The sequence below is a fragment of the Diadema antillarum genome, unplaced genomic scaffold, assembly GCF_040938485.1.
Source record: "Diadema antillarum isolate AM-2024a unplaced genomic scaffold, OU_Dant_1.0 scf00000071, whole genome shotgun sequence".
Lineage (NCBI taxonomy): Eukaryota > Metazoa > Echinodermata > Echinoidea > Diadematoida > Diadematidae > Diadema > Diadema antillarum.
The window spans coordinates 3,003,910-3,025,181 of NW_027270960.1; the positions used below are offsets into that span (position 1 = coordinate 3,003,910).

Sequence of the window (21,272 nt, forward strand, 5' to 3'; positions counted from 1 at the left end):
CTTGAGCTTGCAACAACGAAGCTTTCGCCCAAACGATGATCATTATTCTCATGTTTAATTAAATTATTTTATTTCAAACAATGATACATCATCTGCAGTCACTGAAGCATGCAAGCATGTTTAATCCATTATTTTCAGATGATTTATTCAAAGGGACTTTATTTCTCATGCGTGATGCTTTTTCCTCACGTTCTGTGTTTTTCTTTCTTTCTTTTATCCTTACTTATGATAAGTTTGCAAAAACTGCCAAAGTAACTATAGTACTGATAACTATTACGGACTGTTGAACATGGTATTGGTATTTGTTCAACTATTCTGTATATCAGAATAGACACCCTTAGTACGTATGTCCCTGCATATAGATTCTGGAAAGGAATCATTAAATGAAAAGACAAAGATGAACCCTGTTTGACATTGTAGTGGCCCCTCTATAGAGAGGCAAAAAGATACATTGATATTCCATAGATGCATGGATTAGCAGTTACTTATGTTGTCTTCTCTGGCATCGAAATTACAACAAGTTGAAAAAGTATTATCTTTCTTCTCTGTTAAACTTGTACCATAGAAAAATACAGGAAGGTGACCATTTAGACCTCTTCGACCCACAGAAAAACGAAGAGCATTATGTTTCATGAACGATATAGTAATGAATCTGTGGTCTGCGTAAGCACATACAGCTAGAAAGGAATCACAAAATACAATCATTCATCTAGTCATGTCCCTTCCCACGCTTCCGGTGTTTCGGTAATAAATATAGGTCAAAAATAACATAATGAATAACCGTGCTATCACAGGGGTAAATGACTTAAATTCAATACATTGATTAGAATTTAAGTCAGTAATCAATATAAACATTTCACAGTTGAATAAACAAATCTTCAGTTCTAAGTGGTTTGCTTTCTTAAAAGAGGGAAGCCTTGTGAGCTACAAATTACAAACACAAAATATATTTCAAAATTACTTCCTGAATTACGAGAGTTCTATCCGAGGTATCATGGTAGTTTTATGATGCAATTTACTGTGTGGTCATACTAAATGGCAAAAGCTTAAATTCAAGGGCGGAACGAGGGAGCCTCCTTGAAAAAAAAAGATAAAACCTTGTTTTTGTGAGAAACAGGAAACGAAGTCCTAATATACATACACTATTTACTGTATAAAGACATTTCTCCATATTAAGAATCGGTCAATGTTTTACATGATGAGATACGTATCACTTTACAAATTAAAGCTAGCTTCTTGACTACATTTTACTGCAAATACCTTGTTACTCAGTCAATCTAAAACAAACGTGACATCATATTCATGCCGAAAACAGATCTTGAGAAAAAAAAAATCGCCACACAAATAAGAGAGACACATTTTTTCTTATTTCATTCCAATTCTTAACCAACAATTCTTAACCAGCAAAATGTTGTCTGATGTGGTGCTCTGTAATTTTAAACGTAACATGGTGAATTCATATAACACTTTGCGATAGTAATTTCAAAAACATATCTCTATAATACACACAAATAAACTTTGTCAAAGTGTACCGACATTTTTGACATGTGGGTAATAATACATTAGCTGCGTCTGCTAGATCGTTCCCCATTCAGCCTTTAGAGAAGTAAAAACAGAAGTAGCGATAGAAAAAAAAAATAATCCACCTTTGAACGTTGATTATGTTTTTATCTGTTTGTCACTGTAGAGGGACCTACGGAATTAGACATGACTAATGGCGCCCTCAGTCGTCCGGTTAAAATATTCTTCATCGCCGCTCTGAACTGTGGGTGCTTCGTGCCGTAGATGACGGGATTCAAGCAGCTGTTGAAGAGGAGAAAACCCTGGCCCATGGGCACGCCCTCGGGTCCGTACTGTCCCAGGACGCAGATGCCGTAGGGGATGATGCAACAGAGAAAACCAAGGACCACGATGAAGGCGTTTTTCGTGATGCGATACTCGAGTGAATGCCTCTTGATTTTGACATTGATCTGGGGATCTCCCTGCATGGGTACATTCAGGTCGAGAATAATTATAATGATAGTAATAATCATTTCTGAGATATATGTCTATGTATTCTACTTCGCTGAAGAGCTCCTCAGTGACAATATGTGCTACACTATTCTACATAATTGAAATAAATGTATATTGAATATATAATAATTTGATCAAATGAATACATCGATAAAAAGAAATTAATTATCGTTATTTTGTTATAATTAATTCATCATCGTAAAACAATCTTTAAAATGTATGAGTGTCGGGAAACAATGCCGGAGGCCGCGTGAATAACTTGAAACCTCTCGGGGACACGTGCTGATTCTTACTCTCCTGTTCACCAGCAGTTAAAATAGTTATAATGCTTTACAGATATATGAACCTGGCTGCTACAAAACATAGTGCGTCTGGGGGAGGGGATCGATGACGTTTAAAAGATAGGTGAGGTAAGATGAAAGATAAAGATGAAAGCTTGTGTAGAAACGTAATCTTGTGAGAGTAATTATATGCCTGCCGGTTGTTACCCATGGAAAGAGTTTTAGATGATAGATCAGAATCAAAAGAGTAATTTCAAGTCGCAAACACTTCAGTCATCTGTGCGTTAGACACGGGGTCATCCCACGAGACCGACACCCAGGAGGCATACAGCGCACGAGTTCGACATAGATAAAAGGCCACGAGTCATACAGCTCATGAGTTCGACACTAGACAAAAAAGGCCCATGAGTTCGATACTCGGTAAAAACAGCCCACGAATTCGACAGTGTTGGTCTTGTGAGCCTTGTTTGCTTAGTGTCGATCTCGTGGGGAGTATGACTCATGGGCTGTATGACTCGTGGGCTGTATGACTTGTGAGCTGTATGACTCGTGGGCTGTATGACTCGTGGGTATCGGTCTCGTGACATGCACCAGTTACATGTTGTTCTTGCAGCATTTCGAGTGTGATCCCCACTAGAGGCAAGAAATTTCCGTTGTGTTTAATCAATGCAGGAGTAGGTATTTTATTTTGTTTGTTTTCACATATTTGGGTGCTATTTTGCATGCAAGCAAGACAGTGAATGTTCTCATTGGCGGAGAGAGAGTGAAGGGATCAGAACTCATCAGAACGCCTGTCAAAGCAGTTTATATTCTAACGCATCGTTTTTCATTAGACCTGTACATTCCACGGAATAACACATCAAAACACTCGATATTCATACATCGGCGAATATCGCTATAGAGAAATATTAAATCAGTACAACAGGATGAAACTGGAATGAAAGCCAATCTTTCAGCAACCTATGCCCGATTGAATGAATGATCGACCTCCAAAATCTACTCGCGATTTCCTTGATTTAATGGGCCAATATATTGTATTCCTCCCATTCCGCCGACACTAAACATCAAATCTTATTCTGTTCAGTTTTGACGAGGCGTAATGTGTAATTTAATTTGATGAGATGTAATGTGCTTTAGGGTCGGTGCCTTCCTCATATGCACATGCATCAAGCATGCAATCGAATTATTCCGCGGTTAGCAATAAGCACATGAAAATAATGGGCATGATGCGGGTGGTTTAAGTAGATTATGCTGCGAACGATTTTATGAAGGCCTCGGGAAACTAAGACCAAACTCATAAAAATCATGTCCTGATGATAAATAAAATACGGATCTGCGTAGATATATATGTATACAGGGGCAATAACAACCAGTGAAAATGTTTACGAGCGACATATTTCTCCCAGTCGCATGCGTTGGATTTATTGAGCTCGAATGCAATTTGTCGATACCACGTGGATTTTACGTAACCGAATGAGAGCGTTATTCAATTGATTACCTATAGTGACCTTCAAAACAAGCATGTCTGTTTGCCCATGCATTTCATACACGCGCTGCGAAATTTCAAGCTTAGTTGACACCAGGCAATGTTAGGTAAACAGTGTGATTTTTTCTTAATTTACACGCAGGACCTTTTTTTTTTGGGGGGGGGGGGGGGGTGGGTATCTTATTGATTTTCTTCTGCAGAACGTGATTATTAGGTAAATGTAAATATGTTGTGAGAAACATTTTCTACAGTCATTGAATTTGGAATTCGCTAGCTTGGTACTACGTTCCTGAAGTTGAATTGAGTACACAGCGATTTTCAAGGCAAACAAGACCCATAAATCGGACTGTAGGCAAAAAAGGGGCCATGAGTCTGACACTTGGTAAAAAAGGCCCCAAGACTTCGCCATTTCAAAACGAGGACTATTTTTGTTTTGTTTTGTTTTTGTTTGGTTTTTTTGCTTCGTGTCGGACTCATGGGCCTTATGTGCCTATAGCGTCGAGGTCATGGGCTGCTGTAAAACCAAAAATTTGCATTTTAATTTCACGGATTTCGCGAGAGCAAAGATTCGCGAAATCAAAATGCACGCGAAAGTTTCTGTCTGCACTATATGTATTAAATGCCATTGGCAATTCACGAGAATTTCATGCCGCGAAAATATCTTGCTTTACAGCGCATTACTAGTGGGCTGTATGACTCGTGGGTGTCGAACTCGTGACGTTCACGCAGTATACCTCTCCGGACGAGATCTGGAACTCTCTCTCTCTATTTTGCACATAGCCTACTATATCGAGTTCCCGAAGACCATGGGTTTAAAGGAAACCAAAACGAAAATATGAATGTGGAATGAGTAAAACTAGCAATATTGGTAGAACACATTGGTGCAAGTTTGGTGGAACTTGACTTACCTCTTTCAGAAAATTGGGGGAATGATATTACGCTTAATATACAATGTCAGTAACAAATTGACCGAATGTGTGCTTGTCATGAAAAATGGAGTTTTGTGGAATTCGGACTGAAACTTATAAAAATTTATATCTTATGAATCAATTGTCCAAATTTCCTCCAACTCCGCTGATGTCTTCTACTAATATTGCTTTCACTTAAATTAATTTTCTTCTGGGGCTTGATTTCCTTAATCAATAGTGGTCCAGAGAGAAAGAAAGAGAGGGAGAGAGAGAGAGAGAGAGAGAGAGAGAAAGACGGAGAGTTGATGCTTATGCCTTCGATTGTCACTTTATTGTTGTGTTCTGCATTTAATGTGCGGAATAAAATGCAAAATTTACCCCAGTTTTGAGAGCAGTGTCCTTGACGTTTAATAGCATGCCATGTCTAATTACCGGGGAAATATGAACACATGGTAACACGACTAATATATTGCTATATCCCATAACACATTGATTAATCTGACTTTTTTCTATATTATGTAAGATTAGTCCCACTTAACTGGAAATGAGTGACAAATTTACATTGGCTTGCGGTCGTTGAATGGATTTTATTGTTTGTTTCTGCTGCCATTTAATTGTCAGCCGATTTTCACGAATGAACAACTGCTACGAATTTTATTACTTGCGCGCGCGCGACAGTGTGTGTGTGTGTATGTGTGTTTGTCTTCTGGAAAGCAAACAAAAACATACGCTATTATCAAGACATGTCTTAAAATAAATAGATATTTACAATCTCTGCTCATTTATGCTCACTTTGATTTTGATATTAAAGTATTTGGTATCGAAACAGATATAATGAGAACAATTTCTTACTAGCGGGAGATAATCACAATCCCCTAGAAGTAAAGCAGTATCGCGACTACGAAAATTGCACACACAGTGCCTAAAAGAAACAACAACAAACACACAAAACAAGCAAACAAATAAATAAACAAATGAAAAAAAAAATCCTCACAGGAAACCGACCAACAGACAAAAGCAAAACAAAACAAAAATCTTCAGATTCAAAATGAAAGCTTAAAGTTTAAAATTTAAATCAGTAGGCTTGGATGACAAACAAACGTCACGCCAGCTCTTGCTCACCTCCCGATTTTCACCAGATGTAGTCGGTGGAGCCGTGTTATCGTCGTCATTATGGCCAGGAGTAGCTTGGGCCACGTCAGCCCCAGCTGGGCGGGAACTCACGGTCGGCACAGTAGACGCGGCTCGCTTCATGCTCTTCCACTCGCGCTGCTTCCTAGAATGATGTCGAACGAACATGAAGATGCGGACGTAGAAGAGAAGACGATGGCGAGGGGGATGCAGGTGAGAAAAGTCGACGCCATGTACGTGTGAATCAAGTTTTCGGAACCTTCATGAAGGATAAACACGATTACAAAAACGAGCCAGATTATTGAATAAGGAAGGGGAAAGACGCAAACTAATACCACTGTGGCAGAATTAATATTTTGATTGGAACGCTATCGCACCTACAATTATCCAGCGTTTCATGGGGAATTAAATCATTATGTAAAATACTGTGAACTGTAATCCATATCCCTACGCTACTCCTGTAGGTATCTCGTATTATGTTGAAATGTTTCTCTGTCTTTTGACAATTTGGTTAGATTATCGTGATTGTAGGATACAATGTATTTAATTTACACAAAAAGGCATACTATTCCATTGAACGTATCTGTCTTTCTTCATTTTTTTTGATGTGACATATATATTATTTTAATCGTCAACAATATCTTATTTTTATAAAAAGTGTTGATAACATGCGATTCTTTTTTTGTTGCGCTTGCTGATTAGGCGTAACTGCATGTGAAATGTTCTGATAATGTTGGGAGAATTACATGAATAATCTATCGACGAGACAAAAAAAAAAAAAACACAACAAATATCTAAAACAGCCGGCGACGATAGTGATGATGAGAAAATACCCTAGCATGGATGCAGTCACGTGGGACTGGCGTCATTACCCCAATCGATTTTATATTCCCTCTGTCATATTATGTAAGGGCTTGCATAACAATTTTTGTCTTGTGATGTAACTTTGGAAAAACTTATTTCTAAGCTCTCATAAAAAAAACCCAACCCCCCCAAAAAAAAAACAAAAAAAAACACACACACACACACACAAAACGAACGAGTAAGCAACCAACTTTGACTCTAGTAACCTACCGTCTTCATTCTCCTCGTGGTCTGAACACATGTGAGTGTCAAAGTCGTAGCCGAGACGAGTGAGTCCGGCAGCGAACGGGACGATGATGACGTTGAGTGGAATCAGCCATGTCAGGGCGAGGAATATTACCACGTTACACCGCGTAAAGACCTTCACGCAAGACCGAACAAGCACATGAAATGAAATCAAACAGAAGAGATAACATTGCTTTCACGATAGTCCAAAGGATATTTGGTTACGATCGTTATGTTCATGATGTGGCTACTTTTTATGGCGTTTATCTTCTCTGTTATCAATAATAGATTTCATTGATTGCATCGTTGATCTCTTAAACTGCACATTTTTCAATAACGAGGGAAGGTATGTCCACAAACTTGGGTCCACTGTTCTAAGAACATATTGAACCTGCTTCAAGTTTTAAATATAATGTTTGAGTATGTATAAACAAGGGTCGAAACAGAGAAAATCAACCTCATGAAAAAAAAAAACAAACAAATAAACAAACAAACAAACAAACAAACAAACTAACCTGGTATACAAGAGCTGTTACAAAGACTACTTATAATCATTTTTACTGTTCTGATCTCGAATCGACATAAAATTGCGAATAACTATATGAATATGAAACACACACACACACACACACACACACACACACACTGTGTTCGCCTTGGCTGGACCTTGGCTGGACTTAAGTCGCGTACTCACAAATTATTTATAAATTTTGTAACTACCTGACTACTCCACCGTGGTAATGGTCAGATGATTATGTCTATATCATCACCAAATTTCATTCACATACTATATGTGACTGACCCAAACCCATTGTTTCGATATAAGTGAAATTTGTAAATTTCATAACTTCTTTTTATTTCTCTTATATTAATGATTTTGATAAGACTTTTACTGTTCCCATCATGATGCATGAAAACTGATTAACATTACATTTAACAGCTTATCACACTCGGAGAAAAACAAAGTCTCTCATGCATAATAGCTAAACAGTTATATAATCATAACCAGTACATGTGGGATGCTCTTTAAATTTCAATGTAAAATAAAACGTGTCATCACTATCGTATCAGGGCTATAACCCCCCCCCCCCCGGCTAAATACTGGTTAGTGATAAGGTTAGAGCAAAGATTAGGGTTAGGGTTTAATAGGTTTAGGGCATAGAGTCTGGGTTAGGGTTAGGATTAGGTTCAGGATTAGGATTAGGGTAAGGGTTAGGGTCAGGGGAAGGGTCCGAGGTAATTGCCCAAGGGGTATTTGCCTTAGACCCCATCATAATACAACATTTACAACCGCAAAGCAGCAATTACAGCTACGGCATGATCTTCAAATTGAAGCACATAATATCCTTAACGAAACTACATATTATATAAATGTCGAATGGTACCCCTGTGCTAAAGAATACATGAGATGTCAGGAAAAATAAAACTGTCCAAAAATATTGCCCTGTGTTTTTTCGTCGTTAATGCCTCCCTCTGACGTCTGAAAGAAAATTAACTCGTATGAAGCTTATATGAAGCTTTTACACTCACAGATCCACATTACCTGTTTCTGGAAGAGGAAAAAGAGGAGAAGAAAGAGGAGAAAGGCGATAAGGAGGAGGAGGAGGAGGAGGAGGAGGCGGAGACGGAGGCGGAGGCGGATGATTAGGTGGAGTATTTTCAGCGGAAAATTTCTGTGATTTTGCTTGTGGTTTACAAACTGGCTACCCATACTAATGTCAGAGTTTAAAAGGAAACTGGAAAAAAAAGTCAGCACAAACAAATCTCTGATCATTGATTGACAGTTAAAAGTAGTTAACCTGAAAGAAACCACGGGTCCATCTGAAACCTACACAATTTGTCTTGCATGTCTTGTCGTTGTGATAAGGACAAACCAGGTCAATTCTAAAGAAGAAAAAAAAACTTAAACGAATTCAGATGTTTGTAAATATGAATAAGGCAGAAGGTAAAGAAAGCCTGTATGAAAGACCCACACTATAACGGTCATAGCTTTGTTTATGTACACATATCATTATGCATTCGAGTATTATTATACATACATTAGCAATACTTTTGAATAGCAGCATATACTCAATGACAGAATAATTAGAAATCCTTTTTTCATGCAAGGACAAGGTAGAGATACAGAGGCCATGGTTCTTTTCCCTTTGCGATGTTATTATATCTTAAGCCCCCGTTCCACTATGCCGTTCTCGCTACGATTTGACAATTTTCTCAGGTCGGGAAGGATCGGGTAAAACCTGAGCCGATCTGGACACAGTACAATGTTAGAACGCTCTAAGTACGCTGCAGTTACGACTACCAAGTGCTTGCTACGCTCTTACTACGATGATCGGGAATTACACATTGCGATCTCTGCCGCTGCCGGTACGCTTAGAACGATGTAGCTACGCTGTTAGTGCGATGTTTGCCGATGTTATTCGATCAATGCACACTGTATATCTACGCTCTGAACGATCTATACGATCTTATCACGCTGTTACCCCGTTCAGAGAGCTGAAAAGTGCCCGATGTGCCCCGATGTACCCCGATTCGACTGTGGGTCAGCAGTCAGTCAACTTATTAGCATGCAGAACCGAAGAAATATACTGTGGACCTCGAAGATTCATTATTCTTTTTTTACTTTTGATTTTCAAAGTTGTTGTTGCTTCGTTATTCTGACTACTCTTTCTTCATCAGCGAGCCCGTGCTTCTGTGCCTCCAGTGCCCTGGTTATGACCCACCATTTCCCTCTCCTCTCCCCTCCCCCCCCCCCCTTGTCCACCTCGGACTTACTACCTTCTTCACTACTACTGTATATCTTTCTATCCTCTCATCAATTTTTTCCTTACAAGAGAGCCGCCATGTGTTTGTTAATGTGCGTCCGTATGTGTGCATGTATGTGTGTTTAACTCTGTCTGTCCTTTTTTTTTTTTGCTGCCGCTTAGGGAAATTTGTTGTTGTTGTTTTTTGCAATTATATATTTTTCTCTATGAGGGGACTGCATTCTAATACTACAAGCTCTGCTTTTTAGCAGACCCCTCCATTTCCAGCAATATTTTGTATGCATTTACCACAGTGACGTAACTGTTATTTGTATCTCTGTTGATAATTTGCCTGTATCTCTTTTACAATGTTATTCTGTTCATTGCATTGTGGTACTGATTTCATCTGTGTATATGAGCATTTCTTTGTATTTCTTATTATTTGTTTGTTGGAAGTGAAATAAATCAACTTGAACTTGAACTTGAAGAGCCTCCTCAACTCACGGTTCTTTTGCAGCAATGCATTGTATAAACAAAGACGTGCTGATTTTTCAAAGGATTTTTCTTGATGTCCTTGCTTTTATAGTCGCCTTCCTCCAGTTGTAGATGATTTCATATTCTTCAAAATTCTGCTATGTCCTCTTCCTCCTCTTTGAGCATCACGTGCAGTCTCTCTTTCTTCGCCTTTTCGGTAGCTGCTTCGCTGCTTTCTTCTCTTCTTTTTCTTCATCTCTTCTTCTTCTTCGAAAATTAAAGCTAAAATTACTTCCCGTTCTTGTGCCGATGTTACTACGCTCAGAAAGACCTTGTTACGCTCATCCCGCTGCGTTTACGCCGTCATTACGCTCTCCCCGCTGCGTTTACGCTGTCACTACGCTCTCCCCGCTTGCCATACGATTAAAAATATGTCAATTTTGATCGGGGAGATCGGGAAGAAATTTTGAACCGGTTCAAAATTCTTCCCGATCTGAAAAACTGCCCGCTCCAACCCCGACCTCCACACGCTGCTGCTACGATGCTTCCGATCCCCGTACGCTTTTGCCGCTCTCTTCCGATCTGCTAGATCGGGACAGATCGGGGTCCAAATCGTGATAGTGGAACGGGGGCTTTAACGATTGACAATAACCATAAAAAAACAGCGAAAAGAGAATGCGAAGGGTGAATAAAATTTTGCACGACAAGAATTCTTTCAAGTACTCTGCAGATCCCCTTATAGCGTAATAAATCACAGCTTCTGAAGTCTTTGTATTCTTACCATAGCAGTATTACCACACGCACCCATTCTTATGTCGACGCTTACTGCACACACACAGCACCCCTCTCAATTCTGTCTTCCACTATAACATACTATTGCAATACAAAAAATAACTACCTTTTGTGAGAGGCAAACCTGAGCTACGTTCCCATCGAGGCTATCAGTGCAGCCAAGCCATGCTTATGCTGACGGTTTCTAGCTTCATTATTGAATCACAATGTACTGCCTTTTTGTATTTATATGCAACCATGAATGTTTTAGAATGATTTCGTTATAGTATATAGACTGCACTTTTGTATTCCTCCTTTATCATTTTTGTTTAAATTTTCCACAACCATGTTATTTATTTCGATTTGATTTGAGAAGCAGAAGAAATATAAACGAACGAACTTGTCATTTATAGTCAGGAATAAAAAAAAAAATGGGAATAATATACATTTGCGAACAATGCTTGCCGCGGGCATTGATTTCCTCACTTCGATACTTATGCTACTGTTAACAACAAACATGTTTTCATGGTAACGTTAAGAGCGACTATTATGCGAAACTTATTAGCAAGAAGAAGCCACTTGTGCTTCTGCTGACTTATTATGACATCGCTTCACAGTGCATGGCGGCGAACGAGACAAAGGTAAACGGTCTCTGAATATACTAGTAAACGTGAACCGTTCCTGACATCGGATGATACGCGTTCGAAAGCAGGAACAAAAGAAACAAAAAAGAAAAATGCTGTTACAACTTATCACAAAATTTACATGACAAGTACAGTAAAGAAAGTAAAGAAAACCTATATGAAAGATCCACACTATTATAATGGCTCTGTTTATGTATATCTTGCACTATAATACTTCTGATTGGCTGTTTTATGTATACTGAATAAAAGTATATCATTATGGATGGGGATATTATACATACATTCATACTTCTGACTGGTAGTATATACTCAATGAAAGAATAATTATCAATCTTGTGGTTGTTGTTTTTTTCAAGGACAAGGCAAAGATTATTATTCTTCCATTGAATATATACTGTCACTCAGAAGTATTAATGTATATAATTCTTATGCAGAAGGATACATAAAAAGAACCACGATAGTTATAGTGTGGGTCTTATTTACAGGCTTTCTTTATCGTCTTTACTTAACTTGTCATCCAAACTTTGATTAAATTATTTAGATTATCAGATGCACGTGTGGGAAAAACCGTTAATGTAATTATTCGTTTGAAGTTATTCGCAGAATTAAGAACACTTAAGGTAAGTGACATTAATCTTCTGCAAAACTCACTCTTTATGTTTCGCTTACACAATAGTCAGTTGCCATCTTCTTTTTACTTACTATTTCAATAAACAAGGAAATACATTCTTATCCAACAAGACAATCTGATAAGTTTCACTTGCATAATCCCAAAACAGTGATGGCTCTGAAATCTGTCAGACACACTGGACCCGATATTTGGAATTCTCTTCCTTCTGAAATTCGAAGTTCAAAGTCCATGTATTCCTTTAGGAAGGCTGTAAAAACAAAATGTTGTTATCTGAATATCAGTAATTCCATTGTCATTGTTAATGTATTATACACGAAATTCTTTCGTAGAAATATCTACGCAATTAATCTATTATGAAATAATGATTATGTAACCGACCATGACCTGTATCAAATCTTTACTGTCCACCTGTACCTCGGTGAGGAAATATTTTAGCCATGTCTTGCTAATCAGTGATACAGATGACTTTACTTTGTATTAAACCTTTAGTGAAAGCAGACAAACCTCTCCTTTCCCTTTCTACTCTCAACTATTTTATCTCTATGCAAGTCATCCCTCCCTCCTATTCTCCTTCCGATGTATATTATAATATTATGTTATGCTACGGGGGCTGCACGCAAATCAAGCTACGCTTATGCTGTAGCCCCTCTGTATTATTCATTGTTGTATGTTTTGTTGTACTTTGCTGTACATTGTACACAGGCAATGAACAAGAAAATACTTATATATATTATTATATTTATGTTTGTACATGAATGTGTATATGTACAATGATGATACAGAAACCAATAAATCAAATCAAATCAAATCAAATCAAATCAAATCAAATCAAATCAAATCAAATCAAATCAAATCAAATCAATCAAAAGTTGGACCCCTCGAAAGACCAGCACGAACATAAAGGCCGAGCTGGCCAGGGCAATTCATCTGTTTGTATTCAGTTATACTGTATATATTCAAGTTGTATCGTATCATTGATACTTTGTGATTTTGCGATGAATAAACAAACACTCACACACACAAACAAACAAACAAACAAACAAACAAACAGACAAACAAACAGACAAACAAACAAACAAACAAACAACCAATATCGCCTTTGGTATCTATTAGCGGAGCTGCAGTAGTGTGCGCGGTATTTGTGTGCACTCTCAAGTCTAAAATACGTGAAATAGGGAAAATACATTGTTGTATTCAAGATCAAGATCAGTCCGCCTGTTTTTGATTATTTGCAACATTTGCGGAAAAAAAAGAAGTCTTGCAACTGATGGATGCTTTTTAGCTGCCTCCATAGTAACAGAAATTACGACCGCTTATAAAATATCACATATCTTTTTCAAGGAACGGTCCCCAGGGTTGCATAAGTGGTAAATTGCAACGATTTCACTTTATCGCAGCTGCTCATTGATAATGACCAAGGCTGATTAGTGTCCAGGTCCCAAAGTACCCGTAATCATTTTAAGTTACCATAATCGTACATCACTGTTTTTTTGAAAGGGGTCATTAGAACGTCAGTAATTACGAGGAAGTCATCCAGTGTGCAATATCTCGGACGTACTAATAACACACCAATGTGCCAGTTATTCAAAGCAGGGCGCGATAATGGGTCATGAACGTGATGAATGCTGATAACAATGGCGTCGTTCGTAAAAGATATCTAACCTAAACTATTATCGTTAATAATCTTGTTTTGGTTCTAAAGGTAATAAATACTCATTCCTGGGCTCATTGCTATCTTATCACGTCACCATACACGTCAACAGGTGTAAAAAAAAATGCAATTTTTGTTTGGTTTTTTTATTTTCTCTTCTTTTCTCAGAAATTATTTGAGTCACTGTCGACCATGAAAAAGGGTGATGAATTTATGTCAGCTTCGTTTTTTTTTTTAAATATTAATCTATGGCATTGTTTACATCGATTGACAGCAATTCTCTTTATATCCCTATACCCTCCCCATGTGATGAGTGCAATGAGGAAAACAACAATTCAAGCAATGAGAATTTCCCAGCTTCAAACAGTCAGTACTCGCATCTCTCTAGGGTTTTTTTTTTTCTTTTTACCAAAAATGTACGCTTTCCCTTCATAATCACATAAGAAAACCCTTTATGCAAGGTCTGCGAAGTGTGTGTGAGAGTATACTTCGACATTGTCGATTTTTTTATTACTTTCTTTAGGCTCTTTAAACTATGTACCTGGCATCTCCAGCAGGATTACAAAAAGCCCAATAACAACCTGAGCTCGATTGGTAATACTTTTCATCGGACTTTAGACCTGCCATTTATATACCTGTACACGTGCACATAAGGGCATAAAAGCACTGTCGTCAGGAAACGTGTCGCGACGCTCCCACACAACCCCGCACGAAGCTCGAAAGGGCGACTTATTTAAAAAAAAATTCCAGATTTTTTTTTTCAGATTTAATTATAATTGTGTGTGTGTGTGTGTGTGTGTGTGTGTGTGTGTGTGTGTGTATGTGTGGGTGTGTTGTGCTCTTCACACATGCAATTTGATAATGTGGCTCAAATCGGTGATGCTGAAGAGTGCCAATATCACCCGACGGTGTACACGGCTTTAAAAACGTAGGCTATGAGCGAGTCATGAGATGAATTGGGTTACAAGCACACTGTGATACACGCTTTGACATTCATTTTCACATCTGCATACATACAACGACATTCTTTACAGATTGAGGGCATCTGCAACCAATTACATTTACTGCCCGTGGGACGATTCTTGCACCATTAAAGCCGATCTTTTTGCACTTTCAACTTTATGAAATAAATTGCCTTTTGTGTTGCCCGACGGCCCTGCTACACGCACACTGTAGGCATCCGCGATATTGCCATTCTCAATGTAGCAAAGAGAAGAGAAAGAAAGAAAGAAAAGAAAGAAACAAACAAACGCGGTGCTGTCAGTGCATTTAACTTTCCTTGACACAACCATGAAAATGATTTTTACAAGTGGTCGTAAATTTTCACGTTTAAAGAAACCTTAAACTGCGATTCCAGGAATCATTCGAATTCACGTTTGCCAGGTCTCAATGAAAGATACGGACTTCTGAGTAAATTGTTAAAGAGTTTCTATTCTTGTCATACTACCGAAAGGACGTGATCAACAAGTGGACGTGTTCTGCAGAGGGACTGCGGGTTGTGTGCCCCGCGTCACAAGGCCATCACTGTGGAAACCAATTTCATTGATTCAAACGCATAGATTTCTATGATTTTTTTAAAAGCATTATCATATTACATGTACACTCTTCATCTTCTTTTTCCCAGTCTAATTGAATATTCGATACTGTCGCATTTGCAAGGCCAACATTGCGTGTTTGACACATCACACATAAACAAATCTCGTGTCTAAACGTCATTCAAAATACAATATTCTTCAATGACTTTCGAGTCAAGTTTTTTTTTTATAGACTGCATGTACTATTTGACCTGCACTATTAGCTGTTTTATGTCTTCAAGCTACGAGCACTTGTCTCCTCTATCAATGTCATTACGTTATTATCATTCCAAAATAAAACAGTAAAGATAGCAGCAGTAAGATTATGATATTGGTGGTGATGTATGTCAGCTGATGTTTTTTGGTAACTATCATCATTATCAGATGACACTAGATGAGATGAAAAAAAAAGAAGAAGAAAAGAAATAGCCAACCCTGTTCAACAGTGTGTTCACATAGTCGACTATGTGAAAAAGCTCGAATTTAACGGTGTGAAGATCATTTCACACGGTGGTGTGGTTTTTCACATAGTAATGTAAAGGGTATTCACATAGTAATGTTTTCTTTCACATTGTGAATTAATGATTCACACCTGTGAAGTGAAGATTCACATTATGTTCACGCTGTTAAAACGCTCTAATTTCACAGTGTGAAGAGGTTTTACACTGTTGACTTGTGTTCACACTGTGTTCACAGTGTGTTCACACTGTGTTTCACATTGTGGGACACTGTGTTTCTTTCCATCAGGGAAGGACCGGACCTTACGGAGGAGGGTTGTGAATGGTCGTTATGCTGAAGCAGGTACGGACTGCACTGTCTTTCACACAATATTATCACCAAATCATCAGCATATTAGTACACTTTCATCATCCGTGATGATGCCACCATTGTAATTATTTTGAGAAGTAGAGTAGTGTAAAATGGGTTTCAAATTTTCAAAAACCAAACAAAACGAGACTGCTTGAAATTGATCATAATATAAACAAATTGTAATTTCAAGGTGAAAGCATCACTAAATGCAATGCATGTATGATATCGCTGTCTTACAAATCTTCTTTAGTCTGCATAGAAATATACATTATAAACTTTTTTTTATGAAATGATTTTAAGTAAGTAAATCATATCCTTCGCAACTACCATACCAAGTATTTGCACAATAATGATCTCTAAATGGGAAGGGTTTTCATAAATCATTGCATTTTAAGTATTGACGGGAAACATGAATAGGCTATATCTTGATAATCATTGCTTTAGAGAAAACCAATGCGAATACGTTGTAAGGTGCAGCCATAGCTGGATGAGAAGACTACAAAAGTTTGGGACACTACAGCAGGACAGCAATGTATAGAAAATATCACTTGAATACCAAGAACCCTATTCTGTTTTATAAAAAGTACACATTCCTCAACTTGTTATTAGTGACATACGTTAAGGGTATCACTGTTGTAAGTCAAGTGCTCTTTATATTTTGCTAGAAAAATAAAAAGAATGTTGGATTCTGCGTTTATTTTCCTCATATCGTTGTCCTGCAGTGTCATCACAAAAGTTTGTAGACTGCTGATCCAGCAATGACGGCACTGAAACTTTAATATTTATAACTTTTAAACAGATTGTCCGATTTTCCTCAAACTTTCACTAATGTGTCCTACGAGTATTGCCGCTTTTGATTTCATTCACACACATTGTTGGGTGAACTTGTCTTTATTTGATCTAAGACTGTATGTGACCATTATAGGTGTTATGTGAAAGGACATGAAAAGTACAGACCCACGAGTTTATTATTTTCATATCCCATTCTCAAAACAACTATCATTACGATAATGCTTTCTTGGCTTGCTTTCAGTCATTTCAGGAAGGTATTCCTATTCTATCAGTTAATAAAACTGAAATTGACATTTTACAAGATTTTATCATCATAAAGTTCAATGGACAGCAGGAAGACAAGTATGACAATATACTGAAATTACAACCAATAGACTTAGATTGAACTTGCAATATGAGGGATGTCGGTGGTAACAGCTATAGAAAGTGCAGCTAACCGCCATATTATGCATAGCTTTAATAACAGAACTGTATTTGATTTACAGTGACTTACAAGAGGACTGCATGAATAATAAATGCTGCATGACGTTATGAATCATAGTAAAGTACCTGTGGTGATGATGTGTACATGTGCTAGTGGGAATGCACTAGGGCATACACAATAAAGTTTAAATTATATGACAAATCATTTATGACCAGCACTTGTCATGGCAAACGGATTTCACTCTGCTTATTCATCTATTGCCATATACAGAGGGCCATGGAGCTTGAACATGGCGGATCCGTATTCCGTAAACAATGGGTTTAGTCACTTTGAACACTGTAAGTGACCACTCCTTCAGTTAGTTAATTTTGATTTTATTTGTGCATCTTTCTATGAAAATCACACATAGTTTAACGGTAAATCTATTGAAAAAGAAATTGTAGTTCACAGAAAAATGATAACGATAAAATGTAGGCCTATAATATCTCAACAGATACAGTGAAATCAAAGATGTCAACGATTATTTCCAGGCTGACAAAGAAAAGAAGAAAAGGTGCTTGATAGTGATTATAGCTTATTAAGATAAAAGTGCAACTTACCTTTTGATATCTAGCTGGTCGACATTTGTGATGAGAACCATTCGATTCAGGCCGATGACGGTGAGGTGCCAGATGCTACTGCCTCCGCACACAAATGAAACAATGGCCACGGCGACACAAGACGCATCGGAGAGCGGCCACCCCGTGGTCGACACCATACCCACCACAATGAAAGGGATGGTGGTGCAGGTGAGGAGGTCGGCGACGGCCAGACTCAACACGTAAACGTTAGTGACAGTGCGGAGTTTCGGGTACAGAGCGACGGCGACGACCACGACCATGTTTCCGACAAAACCGGTGACTGCAATGAGTCCAAGCCAGCAGCTGAATCCGATACGCGAGTGGAGGGTGTTCCAAGCTGTCGCCCTCGACATCGGTGCCGATGTCGTACCCGTTGGGTGCAAGGCTTCGATTCATAATCATCTCTGTCTACTAAATCTCTCCAATCGAGTCGCGAGCTTTCTGTTCAAATACACCACGATTACAAATAAAAGGATTAAATCAAGCAGCCCTAAAAGTAAACATGGATTGAAAATAAAGGGAAATAAATGTATTTTAAGTATTCAAAGCTGAATGTTGGACAGAATGATCCCAACAATGCAACCTATTCAAGCAAAGCTTCTTCATAAAGTCGCAGTATTTCACGAGAAAAGAAATAAAGGCACCCTCTTGGATGTATACTTCATGACATTTCCAGTGTGTAAATCGCGTGCTTCACAGTTTACAGATTCAAAACACTGAAAGAAAAATAAGACCTATAAAAACGGAGAACCTTGATAATTATTAGTTTCCTTGATATTCGTGAGATTGGCCTATGCTCCTTGGTATTCTGATAAATTGCGAAGATGGACTGGGTGCCAGCAATTTTCTGAGTGACTGCACTATATAAGTAGCAATAGCAAGTGGCGCTACCTACACATACAAAACAGGACTTGATGCAGTCACTAGAAATGAAAAGGTTCGGTATATTGATTTGATTGTGGTTGGGAGCAAGTTGTTGAAATCCTTCTGATACGTTCTTCCGCCAAGGCAGCGAGAAGTCACGCACAACTGCAAGCAACAGGTAAACCGCCTCCGTTTCAGGGATTGATAGTTAGGCACATGGAAACGAAATGGAAACTGCTCCGTTTTTCTTGACTGGAGTGTTGGAACTCACTGCAGCTCACTAGGCCGTCAATATATAAAGCGAAGCATTGTGAGCAGTAATAATAGCAGATTCTGTCGTGGAGGGAAGCGCAGCATATGCATCAACAATAATTTAAAAGCACTGCGACGCAATGGAGATATTTTTGCGAAACAATTTTGTACGCGGACTTTAAAAAAAATCTGTTAAAGGACCTGCGCCACTAGATAGGATAGAATCCTCTTGCGGACTGCGCATACGTTATTCATAAGCTGTCTATAACAGCCAGTAAACCCTTAATGCCTGGCGATTAGACGTTTAATTGAAATCGCCAATGAATTCCGTCCACATCGGCAAGATGCGATACAGTGTATCTCATGTAGTGACATATAATTATGGGCCGATGTAATCGACAGCGAACCACGCGTCAGGTTTAAGCATGATTAAGGATATTTTGCATAATGCCACAGACATAACAAGCGCTTTAAAATCCTTCTCCTCTCGACCGTCGCTTTGACGGGAATAATCGCTTCGACGTATTTTCGTGGCAGCTCCAGTCTTCAACGGACAGAGCTACTTCTAATATGGTGGAATGAAAACACGAATCCGCACGACGTTTAATTTGTCGACGCGCCATGACATGCGGAAGTATGTTTCGCGCGCATGAATGCTTTTACACGGCAATCTGCAAATTTGCTCACAGTATCATCACGCTGAGTAGTCAGAACAGACGAACGAGGATTCTGTCATTTAAAAGAGTGAACAATGGAATTCAGTAACACCAGTTAAAAGAAAATTCAGAAAAAAAATAGTCATGAGAGTTGATTTATTGTTCACAAACAACTTTCCTGAATCATACTGCTTTTGTTGACTCACCAAGATGTCTCTCTACCGACATAACACTTTGTACCCAGTGTTACCAATAAAAAAACATCCCTGTAGTCGTCGTAGGCCTCTGGCGTGTGTAAACTTAACCAGATGAATCCATTTCGAAACGAAATAAAATATCACATACGACGGTAGACAATGCATGATGATTTGCGATTCAAACGCTGATGAAAATTTGATATCTCTATGGTAATATGAATTCATCTCCCACTCCCCAGCCGATGCCGTTATACTTTTGTTTTCCTTCTTGCAAGGGCAAGTGCTCATTCATATCTAAACAGTATGGCAATCTAGAAAATTGTAATGGGTGGAGAGTTTGCGGACGAAAGAGTGGCTGAGTGTTTTATTGTTGATAGACATGTATATTTTACGTGGACATTGGTCGCTTAGTGATTAAAAAAAATGCAAGCCACCGTTCCTGTCGAAATGCAAAAGTGCAATACCATAGTACATTTATGCACAGACGACGGAAGTGTGTGTGTGTGTGTATGGGGGGGGGGGGGGGGCAGGGGGGTGATGCAGGGGAGGGGCCTGCTCCCGTCCCAATCAAAAAAGGTGAGAGCGTTCCCTCCCCTCCTCCCACCCCCCCCAAAAAAAAAAAAAAGAGGAGAAAGACAATGTAATGTGTAGCTAAAAATTGTTTTTTATAATAATATGTATAATGTTTTTGGAAAATTGAGCAATCCCATTTTCTTTGCTCAATTTTTGCAGTAATAGATTACATTCATTTCTGGTCAGTTTTCCTCTGTTTACGTTTTTTATAAACTCAAAAAGCTCCATCACATCGGTGATCCATTGCATTTATCTCCAAGTTGAATTATCCTTCGGGTTTATGCCAGGTTTAAGTGTGTACGTGTGTGTCACACATAAAGCGCACTGCTATACAATTGTAGCTTCTGACCATCCGAGCATTGAGAATTAAGGTTTCTGGGACGAACGCTGAACTAGGGCCTTCTATAGCTCAGTCGGTACAGCACCGGGCCAGCAATCCAGAGGTCTCGGTTTCGAATCCCAATGGAATCCCATCTTCTTCGCTTAATTTTCCAATAATAATTTATATTCATTTCTGGTCAGTTTTCCTCTGTTTACGTTAATTACAATGTTCATAAGAATCAAATCCATCCATTTTCCTTTCAGTAGTTTTCTCAGTATGAAATCAACGATTGTGGCTTTCCGAGGTGGCTTAATGAAATCGTTATCATAGCACAATTTGTTAGATGCGCAATGACGCAAAATTTC

The 21,272-nt window shown here is 38.5% G+C and overlaps 1 pseudogene; it reads right to left on the bottom strand.

Moving 5' to 3' along the window:
• Positions 1–1,667: 1,667 nt before the first annotated feature.
• On the bottom strand, positions 1,668–18,396 carry LOC139716982 (G-protein coupled receptor moody-like; annotated as a pseudogene).
• Positions 18,397–21,272: the final 2,876 nt, after the last annotated feature.